Source organism: Lepidochelys olivacea (assembly GCF_965140295.1).
Source record: "Lepidochelys olivacea isolate rLepOli2 genome assembly, chromosome: 3".
NCBI classification, from domain to species: domain Eukaryota; kingdom Metazoa; phylum Chordata; order Testudines; family Cheloniidae; genus Lepidochelys; species Lepidochelys olivacea.
In genome coordinates, this window is record NC_140413.1 from 176,622,728 (window position 1) to 176,638,091 (window position 15,364).

General features: G+C 43.9%; 1 protein-coding gene and 1 long non-coding RNA gene across 2 annotated transcripts in view; one reads left to right on the plus strand and one right to left on the minus strand.

Annotated features, from left to right (window-relative positions):
- LOC311518542 overlaps window positions 1-13,137 on the minus strand; it is a 37,217-nt gene extending 24,080 nt beyond the window's left edge. Inside the window, exon 1 of the long non-coding RNA XR_014711013.1 lies at window positions 13,085-13,137. This is a non-coding gene — a long non-coding RNA (uncharacterized lncRNA). The remainder of the gene's footprint in view (window positions 1-13,084) is intronic.
- The window catches only part of RHOQ (ras homolog family member Q), a 34,785-nt gene that overhangs the window by 10,131 nt on the left and 9,290 nt on the right, over window positions 1-15,364 (plus strand). The window lies entirely within an intron of this gene.

A 15,364-nucleotide genomic window follows, 5' to 3' on the forward strand; every position in this document is an offset into this window, starting at 1 on the left:
TCATATCCGACCCTCAGGATTTGTAGTTAATGTCACCCATTTTTAAGTTGTCTAGATTTCCTCCCTCATTTATATTTTCCCTCACTTTCTAGCAACCTCTCCCTTTGAGAGGATATGCCAGTGTACAATGGACAAGTAACAGTGTGCTGCAGTGGTGCTCATTAGGGGACCACTGTTTTTTCAGGGTGGCTGGATTTCACCTAGAGGTTAATGTTACTGCCTCCACGTTTCCTTGCTGAGACTCAGCCTGCTTCGAGAACACAGGTTGCCCCTCCCTTTTGAGTAAGGAGCATGTTGTGAGTCTAAGGCTGTAAAGCTCTGAGCTCCTCTTCAGCTCCCACTGAAACCTACAGAAGTTGAAGGTACTGAGCCCTTTGTTTACCCACTTCAGATAATGATGGGGATTTGTATTCCAATAGCACCCGGCAGCCTCAGTCAGCTGGGTGCTATTGGACTAGCTAATAGAGATGGCCCCTCTTGCAAACACTTCGGGGCATACTTAAATCTGGGTATTCTCCCAGAAGTCAAAGGCTCTTGTCTTAATGTAGGCCCTGGTATTGGAAATCCTTTTCTTTCTTGAAGTAAATATGACTAAGGTGCTAAAAGTTGAGCACATGTGTAAGTGTTTGCAAGACTGGGACCTAAATTAAGACAAGGCACAAAAACGAGTTAGAAGCTAGGGGCATGTATGAGGGAGATGAGAGTGATGGAAAGGCATAGTTACATTGACACATTGTGTACACAATTTGCAGAATGAGATTATTTGTTGTTGCTATAAATACACTGAGAGATAGTAGTGATATCTGTAATCCCTGCTGGCCACCTCTCTAGCCATTATCAGATGATCCAGTTCAGCCGTCTTTTCTCTTTTCACCATCTTACTGACTTGATAATGCAACACATCTTTTCTGGCTAGTTACAGGTATGTTGTGTTGAAATATGGCTTTCTTCCCTTATGGCCCATTTACTCTTAGTTGGTCCTGAAATGGAGTCTTGGGCCAAATGCAGCCCTGGAGCATGCAAGTGCAAATCCATCAAACGCAGCGTCCATAACAGTTAACAGCTTGAATCTCAGTTATTGTAAAACTTGAAAAAAAATGGCTATTTTAGTAGATACATAAATTATAGCAATTATCACTTCTCCCTTTCTAGTTAGCTTCCCAGCTGCAGCTGGCCTATGTGCCCACTGTTGGGTGCACACTGCCCCATGTATATTTCAGCGCCTCAGTCCTGTGTAGAGCACAGGACATGCTCCCTCGAGCGGTTGGTGTGTGCACGGGGATGGCGTCCCTAGCCAGAACATGGAGCTCTCCAGCAGCAACTAGCCTGTAGAAATGGGTATGTGCAGATGACATTTAAATGAAAATGTGCCAGATATGCTGTGTGCAATTTAAGCCTTACAGTATCTACAGGGCAACAGACTAGTGTCAAACACAATTTTGTTAATTCGTTTGCTGGATCAGGCTGAGAATTATAGGGAAGAGTTGTTAATGAAAACCTGATATCCTCAGTAATAGTAAAGGGAACACTAAAAACTACAGGTTGCTTTAAAAATGCTTTTTGAAGAATAATTCTTGTGCAGCGCTTTCCATCTAATCATCTCAAAAGGATTCATAAACATCAATTAAACAAGTTTACCAGCACCCTTGTGAGGTAGAGAAGTATCCCTATCCCTAGTACATAGATGGGGGGAAAACTGAGGATCAGAGATACCAAGGCCTGCATTTTCAAAAGTGCCTATTAAACTTGGGAGGTAAATTTGAGACACCTAAAACATTTTTTCCCCCAGTTTGTGCTAAGAGGTAAAAGTTCCTTTTGAAAATCAGGCCCTGGGTACCTTAAATTGGGTACCAAAATGTAATGGATGCTTTTGGAAACTACAGACCTAAGTGATTTAACCAAAGTCACAGTCAGTGCCAGAGCTTAGTAAAGACCTCAGAGCCAATTAGCCCAGTGTGAGAGGCCCTTTTGTGAAATCTCTATAACTAAAGAATACAAATGAAATGTTTGAAACCCATTTCTGGAATCTCTGCTGAGACCCTACTACTAAACAGACTATTTCACACTGACTATACAGTCAAGTAAAAATTCCACTTTTTAGATTAATAGTAACGAGGTGTCCTTGAATTTGAAACCAAGATCCATATGAACTCCATTCTTTATTATAAAAAGAAAAGGAGTACTTGTGGCACCTTAGAGACTAACCAATTTATTTGAGCATGAGCTTTCGTGAGCTACAGCTCACTTCATCGGATGCAAACATCCGATGAAGTGAGCTGTAGCTCACGAAAGCTCATGCTCAAATAAATTGGTTAGTCTCTAAGGTGCCACAAGTACTCCTTTTCTTTTTGCAAAGACAGACTAACACGGCTGTTACTCTGAAACCATTCTTTATTCTGACAGTTAGGTTTTAGTGACACCTATCTAATACTCTGTGCACCTCCCATAAATTAAAAAAAGACAATATTGAACCCAAACAGTAATTACTGATCTGCCGGTACGACATTTCCACCTGTTAGGTTTTTTGTTTTTCTGCATTGATTTTAACTGGTCACATCTGCACTCATTTGATAAAGGATAATATCCAATCTCATCCGTCTCACCTCTCAGTTAAGGTGGTTTAATTAAGTCCAGCCATTCTGATAGAGATTATACCAAACTTTGAGAATTTCGGGGAGGTTTGTAATTGACTCTCCTTATCTGAATCTTTGCTTACTTTTGTTCTAAAATAAGAAGGGACCCATTTTCTGCAGCCAACTTTGAACCCCAGCTTAAGCCTAATCTGGACCTGAATACATAGTTTTCAGTTTATATCTACTTTCCATAGTTAAATACCTTAGATCATATTACTTGTCTTATTAGTATCTATATTAGGGCTAATCCAAAACTATTTGAAGTCAACAAGAGTCTTTCCATTGACTTCAATGGGCTTTCCGTCAGGTCCTATATCAAGAGCACATCGACAAAATGGCAGTCAATTTAATTTGACAAAACATTATTAATTGCCAATCCTAAACCTTCAAAAATCATGAGTCAGTTCCACCCCTCCCCCAATCCATGACACTTCTGGGGAAAAAAAAATCCACTCTGAAGTTCTTTTCATTTGTCTTCTGATTTGAGTCTTTCGGGTTAATGTTTTCAAGTTTTTCTCCACACTCATAAGGGCTAGAAACTCACCTTTGCCTTTAAATTAAAGCTGTGATCACAGGCCCAGCAGCTGCGGCTTTAAGAAAAACACTAGATTTCATGAGACTTGCAGTAAAAATCACAAGAGTTAGCAACACTTATGAATATTACCGTTCCTAGAATACATACTTTTGAACAGAGCCTCAAAACTTATTTTTTCTAACTAAAAAACCAAACCCACCATCGCCCCCTCTTTTTATAATCTTATTGAGAAACTGGAAAGAATGGGAGAGCAGTAAAAAGAAAAGTCCATTTCATATTAGTTTGGAATTGAATAACCTGTTTATGAAAAATGCTTTTAAATACCAAAGTAACACTTATAAAAGAGTTATGGAAAGATTGTCATTTGACCCATGTAGCTATTACAGTAATAATTCTTCTTTAATGTTCTATACTGCATCATTCTGTGGCAGTAAATACAGTAATTCTTCTTGCAATAGCCAGCACTTGGTGATTTGCATATAACAAAACACTATCGTCCAGAGCAAAGGAACATTTATCAGCATCATAGGTGAACACAGTGCTTTATAGACAAAGCAAAGACAGAATCCTGCCTCAAGCAGCTTGCAATCTAAATTAGACATAGCAACAGCCAGAGATAAGAATGAATGCTGAATGATCATCCGTGTTGCTGAGTGTTAAGTATGCATCTTGCTAGTTCCTCTTGGGTATTGGTTTTCACTGAAATTTGGATATAATGTCTGGAGTGAATGCTTGGGTGGAGCTCAGAGGTGACACAGGCTGCCTTTATTAGTAATTTAACACAGAGGTAGAGACTGTGCATAAACAGTGAGAGGTTTGCTAACAGAATAGTGGAGACCTGGGGTAGGATTTTCAAATGCACTCAATGTTAAGCTAGTTCTGCTTCCACTGAAGTCCATGAACTCCTGTTGAAGGTAGGCTGATGCTGAACACACTTGACAAACCACACACCCCAGCACATTGTGCAGAGGAATTCCAGAAAACACATCCCCTTTAATTCCTGAAAGTTTTTCACAGTGATGTATTATAAAATGTGCATGAGGTGACGTCAGGGCTGAGCCCTGGCACCTCTGAGCTTGCTGCATCAGTTATGAATGTAAAAAAAAAAAGTTGGCTTGAGCCCCAACACCTCCTTCATTACAAATAAAACATTGGGTGGCACTGGTCTCTTACAACTTTAGTGCCATTCTAGATGCGCAACAATCACAGGAATTAATCTAAAGGAGTCTGTATAAAGACTTAGACCCATTTATTGTATAAGAACTGTTTTTAAATTAGTGTTGGAACAATCGCTTTTGTCTTTATTTGTAATAGGTCCTTTCCCTGTGAAGGTCTATTTGATCACTGAGTCCATCTTCCGACATATGTAGGATATAGTACCCAAACAGGACGTGTCCAATATTAGACACTACAGTACCCCAGCTTTTTTTTTTTTGGTTCCATTCCCTCTAGAAAAGGCTGCTTGACCCACAGGCTCTACTAATTGTAACGAGTGCTGGTACAGTAGAAGGAGTTGTCAGATGTCTGCAGTGCACCCAATCGCCCAGAAGAAAAGAACTGAGCTGAAAGTTTAAATTTCTGACCATCCCGTTATTCTCAGAGTGTAGAATTTTTGCCTTTTGTTGAACTACTGGGTGAGTGTCAAGTATTTAAATTTAAGTCCAAGGGAGTAATGGTTGCTAGTTAGTGTGAGCTTCTTACAGGGAATGTCACAGAACTCAGTGGGATCTCATTGCTTTCCTTCCTTTGATTTTTTTTCCCCCCCCATCTCTGCTTGGTAGTTGAATGAATTTATCTAGCATTAACCTAGAGTTGCCAGTTTTGGTTGGATGTATTCCTGGAGGTTTCATCACATGACAGTCTTTAATTAAAGATTAATCTTTGATTCCTGGAGACTCCAGGACAGGCCTGGAGGGTTGGCAACCCTGCATTGACCCCATGCATGCTCTCCCCCTCTCCCAGGTTGGTGCCAGTGTTGTTGGAAAGGCTGCGGGCTCAAACATAACATGTGAACCATGTGGTGGTGGTCAGGAGGACACTTAGCATCCCTGAGGCTAAGAGCTTGTTTTAGGAAGTTGCAGGCTAATTCACTCTGTGCCAGATCCTCGGCTGGTGTAAACTGTCCCCCACCATCATAGTACTGGAGTGTCTTAGTATAGGTTTGACACTTAGAAGTAGTCCCACACAAAGTATTTGCTTGGTGTTAGCCAGCCATGATGTGGTACATCTATAGAAGCATTAAACTGACCTCCTCTCTCAGCTGTCCACTTTAGGTTGAACAGGAACATTAAATGTTGCTCCATCGTTTCCAACTCAAATAGTATAGACCTATTTGCATGAGTCTCTATCCTCAAGTGGTGAATATGGCCATAGCTCCTCTGGGCCAGATCCTCATGGATTTCATTTTGGTCTTGCATTGTGTTGCAGGCTACAACACAACATTTAAAAAAAATCTGTCACTGTGGATTTCTATGATTCTGTTGTTAGTGACTGTCTGTTATTAACACTGATGGAAATAAATGCCATATAAGTGACAGTCACATGAAAATTGTATGTTAAGGACCAAATCCCAAGTCCAGCACCTACTCAGGCTGGGCAGAAGAAATCCTCCCTCATGCTCGGACATCAGTGCCGTAGATGCTCTATGAAAGCTGCTTCACACCAAAAGAGACTTTGGTGGCCCTTCTGTGTCTCCGCACATGAGGAAAGACTGAAAAATCCATGCAGATCATCTGGCTCCCTCCACCCCCCACTGAGAAGGAAGCTCAGGCAGAGTGGAGTTCTATGCCATTCACAGAGGGCAGGCCTCCATCCAAGCATCCGTTTCCCCTCCTTGCCTAGGAGAGTCACACCAGTTTCACTGCCAGGGGGACCTCCTCAGGGAGGTGGCCAGACTTGACCCAAAGGTTTAAATTTACCTCCCCCCCCACCCTTTCTTTCTATTCACAGTCCAAATAAACAAGGCTTGTTCTGGGGACTATCATGGGGGTTGGGAATAGAATCTACTTCTCAACATGGGGGTTAGGGTAGGGGCAATTCTGCAAACCACTCTACCAACCCATAGACTGGAACAGCAGCTGTGACCCTAGCCTGTGTGGGGATGTGTGGCTACTTGGGCTGCATAATGGTGAATGCAGGGAGCAGCCCCCATCCCTGCAGACCATCCGAGTTCTTCTTGTGGTGAGCCATGCACAGCAGATGTAGAGGTCAGCCGCACCCCATATAAAGGGGAGCAAAGTGTTCCTGATTCATGGCCATCCCACCCACTCGTACGCTATGCAATATCATGGCTCTTCCACTGCATTGGGGAGCCTTCTGTTGTCACTGTGTTGGTGGGTAAGTTTCACCCAATGCGATTATTATAAATGCCATTGGTCTCTTCCAGTTGTTAAATACACTGAAACTAAGCTTAACAGGCTTCTGTATAAAAGATAAATATCCAGCTATTTCTGAAGAAGAAGCAGCTATTCAGGCATGTGAGCAATCTCACTCTTACAAATGCTTCAGAATAAAATTGTATCAGAAATCATAATTCAACTAGGCTTTTTCAATGTATAATTCATACCTGCTCTGAACAGTTCTTCTCATCCCAATTTGGAGGTGGATTTGGGTATACTATTTCCTTCTATAATACAGTAAGAGAGCACTTATCCTGGGCTCTGTGTCTTTGCCATAAATTAAAAATACATGATGGCCACAAATTGGCAGCCTCTCGCCTTCCCTGTGAATCTAATACTAACTGACCACAATCTGGGCAAACGGATCACTTGCTCCACAAACACAACGAGAAACCTGTGAAAATAGATGGTATTTTCTGTGTGCTCTTTCCCCCAAACACTTGTCTGGGTCAACAGAACTTGTTTTGCATGTATAGAAAATAAAGTTTGAAGATTTCAGGAAGTAGGAAAATTAAATGCAGCAGCCAGCACAATGGGGTCTTGGGCCAAATTGGTGCCTCTGAACACTGCTATAATAGGAATAACACAGGCTATTATCAGGGCAAATTCTGCTTTCGTTTAGGGCCAGGCTGGGACCTGCCTAGTTAGTTCAACGTTTGGCTGCTCTCCCGCTGGCAGTGCCTCCTGTGGCAGCTTCTCCCCATTCCATACAGGTGGAGGGGGAGTAGGTAGAGCCAAGGCTGAACAAGATCAGATGGGCCTATGCACCAGATCAAGTAATTTGTGCTAGGTATACCGCTATCACAGACTACTTCCCCTCCCCTCCAGGGCAAGTGGGGAACTAGAAACCAGATTGTGACTGGCTGAAACATAACCTTGTTCACACTGACCCTTGTTCAGGGTTTGTAGCAAAACTGCAGCTTAGCCCTTAATTCTGGGAAACTAGGTTTGAAGCCTGTGGAACTATTCTGGATTTTCCCTGGTGTAACTCACTGTTCAATTTAGCTGTCTGGTGTGCACAACGGACACTGGAGATAGTACTGTCCAATTGCTTATTGTTGAACAGATCTAAAAATATCACATCAGCCCTTTTTAAATGGAAATATTCTTATCCAGGAAGAAAACTATTGGTGGCATAATCTTTCCTTAACTCTTCAAGGATAGCTTTGAAACAAACTCTGAAATGATAAAAGTAAGGCAAAGTGACTCATACGAAGTGAGGATTTATAGACTGTCACTACAATGTACTGCTAGGGAAATGGATTATAATTTAGATTTGTAGCAGGAACTTCTCTTCAGAAGCCAGCTCTTGTAAGTGTGCGTGCTTCACTCATACCCTTTGAGCAGCAGTTACAGTTACCCTTCACTGGATGAAGGTTGGATTCCTCTAGCAGCTTTGCCTAATATCTATTTTTGGTTTGCCTTCTAAAAACAGATGGTTCTGATTGAGAGCCTCCTCTTATGATTGCTGCTACAAGCCATGAAAGCAACAGATGATTACTAACAGATCACAAAACCAGAACTGTCAAGTTGAAATTTTTCTCCACAGTGATGCAAGTTTTATGCTCTTAGAATACTTCTATTCCACATTTTACTCATTCTCATGGCATAAGAAATAGTCAAAGTAGACCCTGCATTAATGTTATCTAATATATGATAGGAGACATTAAATTCCTCCCCTAGACTGCAATACAGTCAGGCCTCGATTTACACTGTGGTTATGTTCTTTAAAAAACACCATGCAAATAGAAATCATGTAAAAAGATATCAAGGGTCTACGAGAAATAAGGTTTTCGGTTCCAGGCTCACAAAATGACCTCCCTAATTTACACAATACAGTACTACAGGTTTTATTAACATTTTTAAATGAAATTTAAACTTACTACAGTACAGGTACTAACCTTTACTGATGTTGAGGATGAACTCGATACAGTATCAACATTATCATCATATTGTTGAAGTCAGAACTCTGCGTGCTCATCTGGGGAGGCTGTGGTGTGTGGAGCAGTGGGGTGGGCCCTGACTTCAGGTGAGTGGGCAATGATGATGGAGGGGAAGCAGGAAGGATCGGGGCCCCCTCCACTCACCCCCTCCAGCCAATTTTGGGGGGGAGGCCCCCAGGCACACACCCAGGGAAGGGAGTTGGAGCGCGGGGGGCTTTCACCGCTCTGCCCATCCGCCTAGTGCTCCTGCCAGAAAGTGGTGTTGGGGGCTTGCCCCACTCCGCCTGGCATTCCTGCCAGGGAGTGGGATTGGGGCATGGAGGCTGGCCCACTCCCCAGCAGGAGCGCCAGGAAGGCAGAGTGGGGCAAGTCACCCTGCCCCAACCCCGCTCCCTGGCAGGAGTGCCGGGTGGGGCAAGCTCCTGTGCCTGGGGGGCCCCTGGCCAGAGTTTCTGTGGCCCCCCACAAGGCCAGCTGGAGGGGGTCAGGGGAGGCACCCCATCACTCCTGCCCCATCCTTCCTGCCTTCCCTCCCCCACCCTCGTCATTGCCCGCCCACCCACCCAAAGTTGGGGCCCACCCAAGTGTTGGGTCCTGACTATGCCACTGATTTGTGCATCTTGGTGACCATGCTGCACCATGTAAAAGTATTTGTGTACATGGCAGGGATTCAAAGGGTCATAATTAATTGACAGTGCATAACTGCAACTGTGCAAAAAAACCCATGTAAATTCAGGCCTGACTGTATAGAGGAAGTGTAATGGTGCACACTCACCTCTCCTGAGCGCCTCCTGTCAGGTGAGTGCAGACCTGCTCTCTCTCTCTCTCTCTCTCGCTACTTATGGTGCTCTCTGTCGGCGGCTGCCCTCGTCAAGTGGGTTGTCCGTGACTCAGCCTTCCAGCTAAGTCATACATATTCCAAAGACGTGAAGGAACCCCTTCTGGGGGAAAAGGGTCAACAGGGCCTTTCCCTGTGCCCTTCATAATGCCTGCAGCCCCTTCTGGGCTAGCTTAAAGTCCATGTTTGCCTTGGTGTTGCACACTACCCCCAGGGCTTCCTCTCTGGAGACTCTTTAAGTCCTTCACTTGGGCCTCTAAACAAGCTTTATCCCCTTCTTGGGGCTTAGGCCATGCCCCCAGTGACCAGTGGGGGGAGGGGGAATCTAGCTCCACCCACTACTCCAGGTTCCAACCCAGGGACCCTACAAATAGCAGCTCCATGCTGCTTTCTTTTAATAATTACTACTGCTATTCCTTGGGCTGCTTCCCATCTATCCCCTTCCTCCTCGTCCTTTCCTCAGAGCTGAAATTCTTCCTACTCAGGCCCAGCAGCTCTTTTTAACTGAGCATACTGTGCTCTGATTGGCTGCTTCCCTGTGACCTGTCTAGGCAGGCCTGGAGGACCCACCTTTACTGCTCCTTTTCTGGGATGGGGTATGTTAGGACTGCAAGACCTCCAGCAGGGGTCCTCAAGGGGCCTGGTACACCCTGTCACAGGACGGTATTAGCTTTTTTTTTTCAGTGCCAAAAGAGATGCAGTAGATTGGATTAAACCATAATCGCTATTGGGCCTGTGCCTAGGGCTCCAGTTTGTGGAGTCATGTGATTACATCAGAATGTCAGCTTTCATTTAAAGTAAAGTTTCTAGCCCTCATCCTTGTGAAGAAAAGCTTGAAAAAGTAACCTAAATATAACCAGCTCAGTGACCTCTGAGTCTGCAGACAGCCTAAGATAATAGCTCTGAGAGGTGTGAATTACTCCATGCATCTCAGTGGAAGTGTTAAGTGCAAGACTCTGCTAAAGCAGAGCAATCTGCATGGGACAAGAGGAGATGAGTGCAGCAGGCCAGACTCACCCTCTCAAGCAGATAAACCCTGGTTGCTGGGGTAAAGTACTGGGGGGTGGGGCTTCTGGGGACTGCTGTTAACCCCTCTTTGGTCACAAAGGGAGGAGGACCTCTGATAGCATGCCTGAGGAGAAGTGGGCATTGTGCCCTTGCCTCTTTGGAAGGAGAGTGGGACCCATTGCCACCACCACTCCATGTTGAGGGCTGGGGCCATGGCACAGGGGGAGCCATAGGGGCCCAATGCCTTGGTTTGCCTCAGGCCCTAGATTCTCAGTCCAGCCATGTAACAGATACTAGGAAACCCAATTTACTGCAGTTTTAGAGGGCTGTCCAGAGCTGTTAGAGGTTTTAATTTGTTTACTAAAAAAACCCCTCCCATTAGGTTAATTAAAATGTGTACTTCTATTGCTCCTTTCTTCAAAGGACCTCCGAGCAGTTCACAAACCCTGATGCATTAAGCTTTACAACCCTCCCTGAGGCATCCTAATTTTACAGGTGGACAAATTGGGGTACAGAGTGGATAGTGACTTGCTCCAAGTTGCACAGCGAGTTGGTGGCAAAGGTGGAACAGAACTTGCATCGCCTGACTCTGTCCTCTTGTTTTAACCCACAGAGCACACGTCCCATCTCACATATGTCGAGTCAGGCAAAATATCAATTTAAAATCAACTTTACCAGTGTTAAGAAAAATTCCCTGAAATCAAGCAGTAGTGTCTATGATTAGTCTGAGCTGACACTTGAAATATACTACTCTGCTGAAGAATTGCAAGCCAATCCCTCACATTAAAAGCTTTTGGACAATAAAGGAAGGGCAAGCTGTAGACTAGAGAAATAATCAAGTTTTGGATGAATTAAAACAAATCCATCCAAAATGTGAATGGATTTGGGGGTTGGACTAGATGACCTTCTGGGGTCCCTTCCAACCCTGATATTCTATGATTCTACGAATGCAGCGACACTCTGCTTCAGTGCTCCACCACAGTGGGGCACCCAATGTCAGATGTGCCGGTAGAGTAATTGCCAGCTACCATAAAGAAAAGGAGACCAGACCAAAAGAAGAGCTACCCCAAAGAGCAGCAGAGAAAATGAACTACTACTTCAAGTGATGGTCCCTACTGTATTCCACTGTGGGCTTATACATGCACCTGCAGACAGAGAATTTAAAAGTAGTGTCCATTGGTCTGCGCATGCGCCCTGGCTCACCTCATGCCTGTGACTGAAGTGATAAAGGGGGGGGTGGACTGACCACATCTTCAGTTCCTTCTCACCCCCGCTGGGTTTGGTCAGACCCTTTAGCATCCTCAGGTCTGATGTTTTTTGCAAAACCATATTAATCCAGTTGTCAATAGTTCATAATTTTAATAGGCTACATCCCTGCTAGGTTGGGGAGCTTATATGGGCAATTGCACGGCACAAGGAACATGGACATCTCAAAAGTCTAGAATGCATATCAATATACTGGAATTACATGCAGTAAGAAAGGTATGTGAATCTTTTCTTCCATTCATCTGCTCTCACCATGTCCTGATATAGTCAGACAACTACAACTGTCTTCTACACCAACAAGCAAGGGGGAGTGGGATCTGCCTCTCTGTGTGCAAGAGGCAGTCAAACCAGTTCCAGAGACTGTCAGCAGTCAGATCACCCTATCTGCAGCCTACCTTTCAGGGATGCAGAATGTGCTCGCATACTTCTTCAGCTGACACTTTATGATTGACCACAAGTGGGAAGCTCACAACACGGTGCTGCATGACATTTTCACACAGCGAGGAATCCCAACCAGAGATCTCTTCACTTTCCAGGCGAACAAGAAGTGCGCAATGTATTGCGCCAGAGGAGCCCTAGGTTACCGCTCCCCGGGCAACGCTCTCCTTTCCTGGCCAGACCAGTTCAACTTCCCTCCACTGCCGCTACTACCACAGGTGTTATGCAGAATATGGCAGGACAGGGCAACAGTCATCCTGATCTCCCCTTTGTGGCCCAGACAGTTCTGGTTCCCCAACCTCCTGTGCTTGTCGCCTTGGCCGCTGATTACCTTCCCAATATTACCCGAGCTCTTGGTTCAGTGCAACAGCAGGATCAAACACCCCAAATCCATGACTTCTCTACCTCAGGGTGTGGTATTTGGATGGGCGGCATCCCTAGAACGTGCGTGCTCCTCAGCTGTTTGAGACAGCCTCTCTAATAGCAGAAAGAACTCAACTAGAAAATGTTGCCTAGCTAAATGAAAATGGATCTCGTCCTGGGCACAACAAAGAGGAGTTCTACCAGAAACTACAGCTGTTCCCCCTCATCCTAGACAATATCCTATCCTTGAAGACATCGGGTCTATCCCTCTGGCCCTTTGCGAGTCCACTTAGTGGCAGTCAGTGCATTCCATCCACGTACTCAGGGCTACTCCATCTTCACACACCCATTAACCAATTGATTCTGATAAAGTTTCCCACCTTCTCAAAAAATTGTGCTCCAGTTGGACCTGAATCTTATTCTTTTGGTAATGACAAGGCCCCACTTTGAGCCTTTAGCTACTTGTTCCATGTCCTTCCTCTCCATAAAGGTCACTTTTCTCGCAGCCATTACACTAGAGAGGAGGTCTGTGAACAGGGAGCAATGATGGCAGACTCTTCCATACACTGTGTTCCACAAAGACACAGTTTCTTTACACCTACATTGCAAATTTATCCCTAAAGTGGTTTTGGAATTTCATCTGAACCAGTCCATTCACTTACCTGTATTCTTCCTGAAACTGCATGCATCGGCAGAAGAAGGTAGACTCCACTCCCTCAATGTTCGATGCGTGTTGGCCTTTTACCTTCAGAGAACAAAACCAATCAGGAAGTCCCGGAGACAATTTGTTACTATAGTGGAGAGTGTCAGAGGGCACGCTGTCTCCACCCAGAGAATTTCCAAATGGATATCTGGTTGCATTCTACTCTATCAGTTCTCGAATCTCCCGTCCCCTATATGGGTATGAGCTCTCTCCACTACAGCTCAAGCAGTGACCATAGTGTCTCATCAGGACCGTACCCCTCCTAGATATCTATCAAGTAGTCACATGGAGTTCCATCCACACGTTTGCAAGGCATTATGCACTGGTATAAGACTCAGCTGCTGATACCTCCTTTGGGAGAGTGGTTCTCCACTTAACCCTACCGTCCTCATCCTTGCACCCTCCTCCTACTTACGTACTGCTTGTCAATCACCCACAGTGGAATACAATAGAGACCATCGCTCAAAGAAGTTACTTATCTGTAAGTGGAGGTTCTTCAAGATGTGTGGTCTCTGCCTGATCCTACTGCCTGCCTGCCTTCCCTTCCACTTCGGATATTCTCTGATTGGCAGTGCAGAAGGAATTGCAGAGGTGGTTCGTCCGCCCCACCCTTTATCACCTATGTCGTGGGCATGGTGAACCAGGGTGCATGCGTGGACCAACAAACATTACTTTCAAATTCTCCGGGTGCAGGGTGTGCATGCATAATCCCACAGTGGAATACAGATAGGGACCACATATCTCAAAGAACCTCCAGCTACCCGTAAGTAACCTCCTCTTTCCTGGAATGCGTTTAAAAACAACTTCAGAGGTATTTTCAATAAAGAACTATGCATCAACAGATCTGTCAGGATCAACAAGCATGTCTATAGTTGAGATGCTGAGACAGACTATTAGCAACAGTTTCTTATATCCTTGTCTTTTTATTCCTTTCACTTCCTATTGGCAGCCACTTTCTTTGGTTACCAGACTGACACCTAGCAAGTGATGGCCAGTGTCTTACAAAGTATTTTGTTATTTATTGCAGTACTAATCTAGTGTCTTCCCCTGGAGGTGTTCAAAGCACTTTGAAGACATTAAACAAATAGGATGCAACGGTATTGGCTTAGTTAAAGTAGTTATTATTCTTATTTTCTTATCCTGTTTCTCCATTTGTATTTGGCTGCTTTGGTAGATGACAAATAGGTTTTTTTGATTGTTTTGTTTTTTGGTGGTTTTTTCTTTTAAAGCTCATAATACAACTCTCTCCGATTTGAATATTAGGCAATTGTACTGCACCATGTTGGTCCTTAGTCACCTTCTTTCTGCTCATATCTTTGGTTCTTAAAATATTCCAGTCAAATTCTTCAAATGTTTTTAATGCCTAAATCTACCCACTGCCTCCCCCAAATCAGAATGAAAGTTTAATTGATATAGAGTGTGAGTGCATACACTCACACTGGAATTTATGTTGACTTCTGACTAGTATAGTTAGATTTTGCCATTGCATTTAATTTTGGAATAAAGTTAATTTCTCTCGTGTATGCTGATGAATTCAAGTAATAAAATTATACTGTTGCACACTGATTTTTTTCCATGTTTCTCAAATGAGCAGTCTAAACACTGACAGTATTTCTAGCTGATCCCATAGAATTCAATCATTATTTAGGCCCGAATACAGGAATTTTTTTTTTCCAGATTTCTCACTGTTGCTAACATAGGTTTAGCTCAATCAGTGCTAGCAATGTTGGGGATCATAGTGTGGATGGGAACCTTGCTGCTGACAACATTTTAAGCACTATGTCATCTTACCTTGCTTAGAGCTGGTCTAATTGACATGGTGTTGAAACTGGTGGAAGCAGCTGGCCATCTGTTTACATTTGGGCTACCCATGTTGCTAGTTCTGGTGGAGCTGAACCAGTGTTAGCAACAGTGGGACATTTTTGAAGACTTTTCCTAGACTAGACAGGGCTCTAATATGAGAGACGTGACAACATTCTGACTGTTTCAAGCAGAGTACAGTGTATATATAGACTCAAATTCACTGCTGATGTAAGTGGGCAGAACTCCATTGAAGTCAATGGAGCTGATACCATGTACTTTAGCAGACAATTTGATTGTGATGCGTAAAATAGCCAAACAAATGGTATTTGTCTTTAGTTTAACACCTTAATTATACAGGATGGACTGAGATACGTAGGCCTCAGTGTTGTAGAAGAAGCAGAGTATAAAGTTATATAAATAGATGCAGAGAGCAGAA